The 8,084-nt window shown below is 39.8% G+C and overlaps 1 long non-coding RNA gene across 1 annotated transcript; it reads left to right on the top strand.

Annotated features, from left to right (window-relative positions):
• Positions 1–6,107: 6,107 nt before the first annotated feature.
• Positions 6,108–7,506, top strand: LOC134077948 (uncharacterized). Its single transcript, XR_009938797.1, has 5 exons — positions 6,108–6,178; positions 6,264–6,333; positions 6,878–7,052; positions 7,217–7,336; positions 7,445–7,506. It is a non-coding gene; the product is annotated as an uncharacterized LOC134077948 (long non-coding RNA).
• The last annotated feature ends 578 nt before the right edge of the window (positions 7,507–8,084 follow it).

Raw genomic sequence — 8,084 nt, 5'->3', positions numbered from 1 at the left:
GAGAGTCCAGAATGAATTTAATCGAGTCAGTACCTTTCCAGAAATGTTGTTGAAGTGTTGCTAAAGTGTTTCCCAGCTGCAGCAGCTCCGAATGACATGATTTGATGTCAACTCAACGTATGTACTCCCAATCATCTGTAAATTGATCTAAAGTGCATTTTACTCCTGATAATCCCTTTAAAGTATTTATTAGGTACCTCCCTGAAATAAAATTTTGCAGGTTGTGAGGTTGTCTGTCTTCTACATATTGTTGACGTTAGGCTACTGTTAAAATGCGCTTCCAATAAAGTGAGTAGCCTAATGGCAAAACCGGTTGCCATTTTTATGTTGAGACGGTGGGGGGCTTAGTTTAAAAAGTAGCCTAACTAAGTAATCTAGTTACTTTTAAAATCAAGTTATCAGTAAAGTAACTAAGTTAGTTTTTAAAAGGAGTAATCAGTAATCAGATTACTTTTTCAAAGCAACTATGGCAACACTGCCCTCCTCCCTCCTAAAAACCCCCAAATTCTCCAACTCCTCTCTGGTACTTACCACTGAAACCTAAAGAAACCAAAAGTAGAGATGAGATCATTAATGAGTCCCAACAGACACAGACATTACATTAGATCAGGACATACAGTAAGAACACTCTTAATACAGTGTGTCTGTGTGTGTGTGTGTGTGTGTGTGTGTGTGTGTGTGTGTGTACCAGGGCTGATGACCATGATGACCCCCCTTCCGCCTAAAGAAACCCAAACACTCCAACTCCTCTCTGGTACTTACCCATTGCAGCAGCTAGAGAAACCAGAAGCAGAGATAAGATAATTAATGAGGCCCAATGGACACACACATTACATTACATGAGGACATACAGTAACAACACTCTACAGTATGTGTGTGTGTGGGGGGGAGCTAGTGTATAGTACACATGCTCATGCTCTCATTACAACTGTGTGTGTGTGTGTGTGTGTGTGTGTGTGTGTGTGTGTGTGTGTGTGTGTGTGTGTGTGTGGTGTTCAGTATGCAGTGAGTACAATCAGGTTTAGTGACATGAATGGTGGCAGCACTGTACTCTTTACAGCAGGGAAACTCACAGCTGATAACCAACCCCACTCTTCCCTCCTCCTGGTGTCCTCCACTGATGACCTGGCATGTGTACACTGCTCTATCATCTCCCCATCTGCTCCTCCTCAGTGTGAGAGACACGTCTCCTCTCTGCAGCTGCTGGAGGTCCACACTCACTCTGCCCTCATAGCCCCTCCCCTCTATCGCATGACCGCTCCTATACAGGTAGATACACTCTGTCCCCATAAACCATCTGATCTCCATGGCAACAGCATTGGTGTCAGGAGAGAGGTGACAGCGCAGTGTGACATCATCACCAGAAGTACACTTCACAACACGTTCAGGGATGACCAGTTTAGACTCTGCAGGGGGAAACACAGCAGTGTTAATGATTCACACACATTCACTCACACACACACACACACACACACACACACACACACACACACACACACACACACACACACACACACACACAGAGGTGGGCATCAAATACATCAAAAACTATTTTGTTACAAAATACAAATACTGGTGTAGAAAATGTAACAAAATAAAATACAAAATACGGATGTGAAAAATGTATTTAATTAAAATACAAGTAATTAGTCATTAGAAAATACAAAAATACCCCCACAATAATCATGGTATACCAACTTTTAAAATAAACTACAAGAAATACTAGTTTTTTATTGGCGGACAGAGGCCTAAATTCTTTACTTTGGGCTGAAGTAGCCTGGACCTACCATACTCTCGTACATTCATAATGTACAGAGTCTGGACACTTTCCATTGCCAAGCATGAATTTCCTTGAATGCGGATACTCTGTCCAGAGCCTCTCAGATCTGCCATAACCAATCGATAAACATTTGACATGCTCAAACTAGCGACCACAACGTCATCGTTCTCAGCTACTCTCTGTTCGCTGATTGGACCTGCACATTTTTGTCCTGAGAAAACCTGTGAATATACCGCAGACCCAGACTACGTAGTGGAGTGAAATGAAAACTGAACGGAAGTACATAGGAAGGCGGAGCCAGGCTAGCCATGAAGTAGATCTAGTAAAAAAAATTAATCAGCATCCTATATCAATATAAACGATGATTGAACTGACAACAAGCAGGCTTTGCAACAGTGGAATCAACTCTGACGAAGCAAACTACCCACCATCATTTTCCGTATTCAATGAAAGTAGTACAACAGATTGAACAGGTTAGCCTTTTTAAATTGAAATGCATTTCCCTTTTTGTGCTATAAATGCATGCCTTTTGCCTTCATACATGACTGGCAACACGGGGGACAAATAAAGTAACATCCTGTATGGTGTCTCAATATACAGAATTGATTAACTGGGAGGTGAAAACTCGAGACAGTTTCGCATTGGGGAGGTTTTTGCCTCAGTCTCCTCCATTATTTCTGCAGATCAGGACACCTTGGTTGATACCTTACATAAATCCTCATGTCACGGGGTTCATGTCCTAAAGATTCTGACCTTTGGCTCCCAGACTATGATAAGCATAGCATATTGTCATGGTTATACTAGGTAAGAGGTTATATTTAACTGTGTGATGAATTTTTGACTTATTTGAGGGGGGAAATTATGAGATTTTTGTTAAGTATTTAAGTATTTTAAATACTCTAAATACAACCCCTCAAAGTATTTTGTTACAAAGTACATTTGATTTTTTCCAATCCTGCAAAATACAAATTACAAAATACACTAAAGTAATTAAATACGTATTTAAAATACATATAATTGAAATACTGCCCATGTCTGCACACACACACACACACACACACACACACTTTACTTCTTTGTATACAACAATTGGGTTCTATGGAGCTGTTTATTTGTTTTTGATTGGCCGAGAGACGTTCCATGAGTTGAAATATCCCACGATAATCAACTCAGACTTTTCACAGCTAATAATAAATCACTCTGCGATACAATGTAAAGTTGTGAAGTGTAAAACGAACTGTCACGTTGCATCCAAGCTGAAATATAGACGCTCAGAACAAAGTACATGACGGAGGTGGATTTTAGCTAGTTGGATGGCATGTAGGCTAAGTAAAATAGTGATGTTTCGAAGCTAAAAGCATGTCCTAACCAGACGCTAACGTTTATTAGGCTACATTGCTTGACAACGGGAGAGATGGAACTAACGACTGGCTTTTGAACATAGCAACGGTCCGTTTAGAACTAACGACTGGCCTTTGGCCATAGCAACCATCCATTTAGAGCTAGTAACGGCAGTTTGTCCTGGACGTAAAAGAAATTTGTGGCGGAAAGAAGTAGTTCTACAACCAAAACAGTTTTGGCGATTTAAACGTTTACATTATAATGGGAAATAAGCGCAAAAAAAACAAGTGGTAGAATTGTTGTTTAAAAGCAATATAGTACTCGTGATTGTGGGTTGTTGCTGGATATTCCCACAGGTGTTGTTCGGCCGTAGCCACGAGGCCGGAGGCCCACTCATATTATATTGCTTAAATATACAATTAAGATTAAATATTACATAAAATTTGACAGGTGCAATATTCAGTCATGTGATTCCACTGATAACAACCAAGCTCAGTACATCAGTGTTAAGGATATACACAACACCCCCTTCATGGTGACTTTATAGTTTGACTTTCATTCCCGTTAAATCTTCCCAAAAGAAAAGCTGGTGAACCAAAAATGATAGGGGGGTTGAAAAAAAAACCTCTGTAAGTTGTTATATTTGTTGTTTATTTGTATTTTCAAAATGTAAAAAGGAACAATGCCTGATGGGAGTTGGGAAGTGTAGCCTATCTTAGCTATTTCCTGTCATTTGTGATTAGACTCACTGAAAATGTATGTTTACTTCGGATAGCGCTTGGGTTCATCTAATCGTTTGCTAGGGAAGCTGGATTCTATCGTGAATAACTTTGCTGAGCTACTGTAGGCTAAATGCTCAGAGGAGTGAGTTTGTAATGGGTGAGTAGCCTACAGGTTTCACTGTCATTTGTTGGAACACTGTGACATGCTGATTATTGTAGCGCCGAGATATAGTCCCCATCAGTATAGTATATAGTATATAGACAGTAAAGGTTGGCCTGTGCGCATGTGTGTGTGCGTGCGCGAGTCTCCCTCTCTCTCCTGTAAGGCAGTCATAATACTTTTGTCACAATACAGTTTTTTAAGGTTTGCCTTAAATGGCACAGCGCCTGCTTTAGAGGCCACTGTTCCCACCTAGTTTGACCTATAATCAAAAGCTTGACCTCTCTAGAAAGCTGAGACATAGCAGGTTCAGTAAAGACCATCAGAATAACTGTGTAATGTACTGACACAGGGCCACAGAGGCTAGAATATAGTTTTGTCATCCAGGCGGATTGCAAGCATCTCTAAACTGACCATATATCAGCCTTCTAAGTCATATACTAACCTAGTAGGGGTGGCACGGTTTTTGAAATATGCTCCGAACCGTGTGGATGGCATGTCACGGTTCGGAGTGTGTGTTCGTCGTGCATGCGCAATTGATTCCCAGATGTGACAATTAGTTTCCCTTTCACACGAGAGGAGTATGGCGCTTTAAGTGCTGCGCGCGAGTCTTTAGAAGTGCGAGAGACTGGCCGGAGTTGCAGGATGCGCCAGCGGAGCACCAGAGCACATTTATTTCCTTCAATGTTTTGTTAACTCATTCACTGCCAACAAATTCACACAAATCAAAGTCCCAATTCATAATTGCTGTCTAGCAATTTACAGTGCGATTTCGTTATTCTCCTCATAGGTTGGCGACTATCTACACTGTTAGACATTTCAGCAATTTCTACAGTATATTACTGCAAAGCACACAGTAATATACTGTGAACAACATAAACAGTAAATTACTGTATTTAGAACAACATTCTGGTGATCGGAGCCGTGCATTTTTGAAATATGCGGTAGGTTACCAGGTTTTTGAAAAGTGCGGTAGCGTACTGTAGGTTTTTTTTTTTTTTTAAACCGCCGTTATCTCTCCAGTCGAGTGAGTCGACGTCTTCATCTACCACCAGTCGGTGGAGGTCGATGCAGAGGAAGAAGACGACAACTATCAACTATTTTCTCCTGAAGTTGGAAAGGTAAACCACATTTAATGGACCAAATCTTGTCGTGTTGAACACCTAAACATAGATTTTTTTAATACTAGCTATATGTTGTGTTTTGTCTGCTTGTACAGTAAACTATCGCCTAGTCAGACGTCTCCCTAGTTTAGCTATTATGGATTCTGGACCAAAAAATATCCCCGTGTTGTTAATTCCTCTTCAGTGACACGCCCATTCATATTTAATTGGAAGTAAGTCGACGTTGTCTGTTTATTTTACAGTCTGGTTTGACCGCATTTAGTTCCAGTGTTACTGCTATCTAGCAGCTATATTAGCCTAGCTATCTGGTGTTAGCTGCACAGGCTGCATCGCTAGTCTTGTTAGCCTGCACGATGTTTTGCTGTAAGCTTTGTAACCACCAAACCGCGAGTTTGAAAAACTTCTAGATGCTTATCAAAATGCATACAAGTTTGGCGAATTTCAGATTTCAGTGTGGCATACAGGAGTGTTCAGGTAATTTCAGGACATTGGCGTCGCCTTCACCACTAATCTCGACGTCACGCAGTGGCAATGTCTGGTGTAATGTTCAAAGATGTGATTTCGTGTCCGAAAATATCTGTGTGCGCTCCGCTCATCCTAACGGGGCAGTCACACGCTTGCGTCCGCCAACGTTCGTCCGTTGTTTTCCCATTCACTTTACATTGGCTGGACTTCATTTCATGCCGCACTGAATTGTGGGTCCGATGCGTTGCCTGAGATACGTTGCCTCCGCTAAAAAGTTGAGAAATGTTCAACTTTTGACGGATAGCGCAAGCGCCAGCCAATGAAATTCCGTGTATGCAAATTTTCGAACACTGACAAACCAATCAGTTCGCGTTTATGGAAATGTGACAAAATGAGGCATACGTTGGCGGACGCAAGCGTGTGACTGCCCCGTTACTACTTTCAAAACCATCAGGACAGCAGCAAGATTCGTAGTCTACTACGGGAGATGGAGACCACAAGAAGTAATCAGTTGGCGATTGGAGTTATGCTTCTAATGATGAACTACTTTAAGGAAAAGAAGGAGTTCATCTTGATGCTAGCAGATGTAAGTAGAAACACAATCAGAATTATACGTTTTACATAGTAGTTACAATGTTGTTATGTTGTAGCACTGTACTTATATTTTTAAGGTATGTGCGACAGCAAAATTCAGTCGAGAATGATCTGGATCTTCCAGTGACCCCCGATTGATCATGATAGGTAAGTGAGTGTTAAGATATCTATGTTTTCTGAGTTTTTACAGCTACTAATGTAACAGGCCGGCCAATCTGGTGTTTGACGTGATGAATAGATGACGATCAGAATTGTCACTAGTTGGCAGTCTCGCCAGGCCTCGGTAGGTCTGGGTCACTTAAACAGCACATATTTCATGAAATACTCTCTCTCTCTATTTTTTTTGTAAAAAAAACAGGGATTTTGATGAAAGCTTGAGTTAAGTAAGATAGGCATAAATAGTACACAACTAGGAAACTAATAGGATTGAAAAGAAGGTTTTTTATATGAAAATAAAGTATTCAAGGATCAGTTGTTTGATGTGTTCAATTTGTTACGTTTTTTTTTTTCATCTTCTGAGTATTTTGTACATATATGTAGGTATCATTTTATTCAGCAAAATGTTGTAACTCACCAGCTTTTGACTGGCTCCTAAAAAAATGCCTAGCCTCCCCTTAAAAGGCCTACTTACTAGACTGCATACTGCAGATCAGATAATGTTCTAAATACTGCTTATTATTCCATCTTTCAGGGAATACTTTACTGGAATCATTCAAATGGATGGTTACAATTGAGGGGAAGGTAGCCATTCAGTTGGAAGAGAACCTCAACTTTGTTGATGCACTGTCGGCATACTTCGCCAGCTACTATGTCTTCAACTTAGAATATGAGGAGCCAGCATGTGCAACTCTGGAGTTGATACAGAGGTAAGGAAACATCATGTCTTGTTAAAAATTAAGTACAGTATGATTGTCATTATCAATGATTGTACTTAAGTCAACTTTTGAGGTTGATAAAACGTTTCCATTACATTTCTTCTAACACCTATTTTCACATTTAATGTTCTATGTTCTGTGACTGCTTTGCTTAGATTCTTCTTATTCTTCGCAAGACTGGACAGACAGTGAAACGAAAGGCAGAAACCATCAGCAGCCGAGTGGTGTCATTCATCTCAAAGCTTACCGAGTTTGAGGGGATGAACAGCGACTAGGTAAGAAATCAGAAACATGCATGGACACAATAACATGTAATTAAAATTCAAATATTGCGCCTTTGAGATTCTAAGGAACAGAACCTTGTTTGTGTTCTCTTGTCTTAGTATCCATGGATTCTCCACGCTGCCTGACTTGTCTCTATTGTTGCTGCTTGTAAGTTTGATCGTGTGTGTGTGTGTGTGTGTGTGTGTGTGTGTGTGTGAGTGTGTGTGTGTGTGTGAAAATCTTGACTTTTTTTAACTATTGAAATGCAAAAAAATTATTGTCTTGAAATGCAAAAAGAAAATGTATTTGGGTCAAAATCTTTTGAAAATTGAAAAAATAACAAATACCAAATAAAACATAAACAGATAAGAAACTAAGTACTGATGTACATGTTTTTCCTGTAGTACCTTTGCTCTTGTGTTTAAATGTCGCTTGAATATGTTTAAATGAAAATGTAAATGATATTTGTGTCACAGTTTCTTATGAAATTATTTAATAAAAATATGAAAATGTTCACAATTGGTGTGTGAATGGCTATATCTGTGTTATATATAAATATAGATAAGAACTGAGAACTGCACAGTACTGCAGGCCTAGACCTGTAGCTGAAGACCTACAGTAATGAACTGTATACAGAAATACAGTAGTGACTAGTGATACTGTATATTTGGATTACAGTAGCTGTCAACCTACAGTAATATACTGTATACTGAAATACAGTAGTGCTACTGTATATATGGATTACAGTAGCTTACTGGC

This window comes from Sardina pilchardus, chromosome 4 (genome assembly GCF_963854185.1).
Source record: "Sardina pilchardus chromosome 4, fSarPil1.1, whole genome shotgun sequence".
NCBI classification, from domain to species: domain Eukaryota; kingdom Metazoa; phylum Chordata; class Actinopteri; order Clupeiformes; family Clupeidae; genus Sardina; species Sardina pilchardus.
Note: the sequence above shows the minus strand (reverse complement) of the source record. Positions and strands in the feature narration are given on the sequence as shown.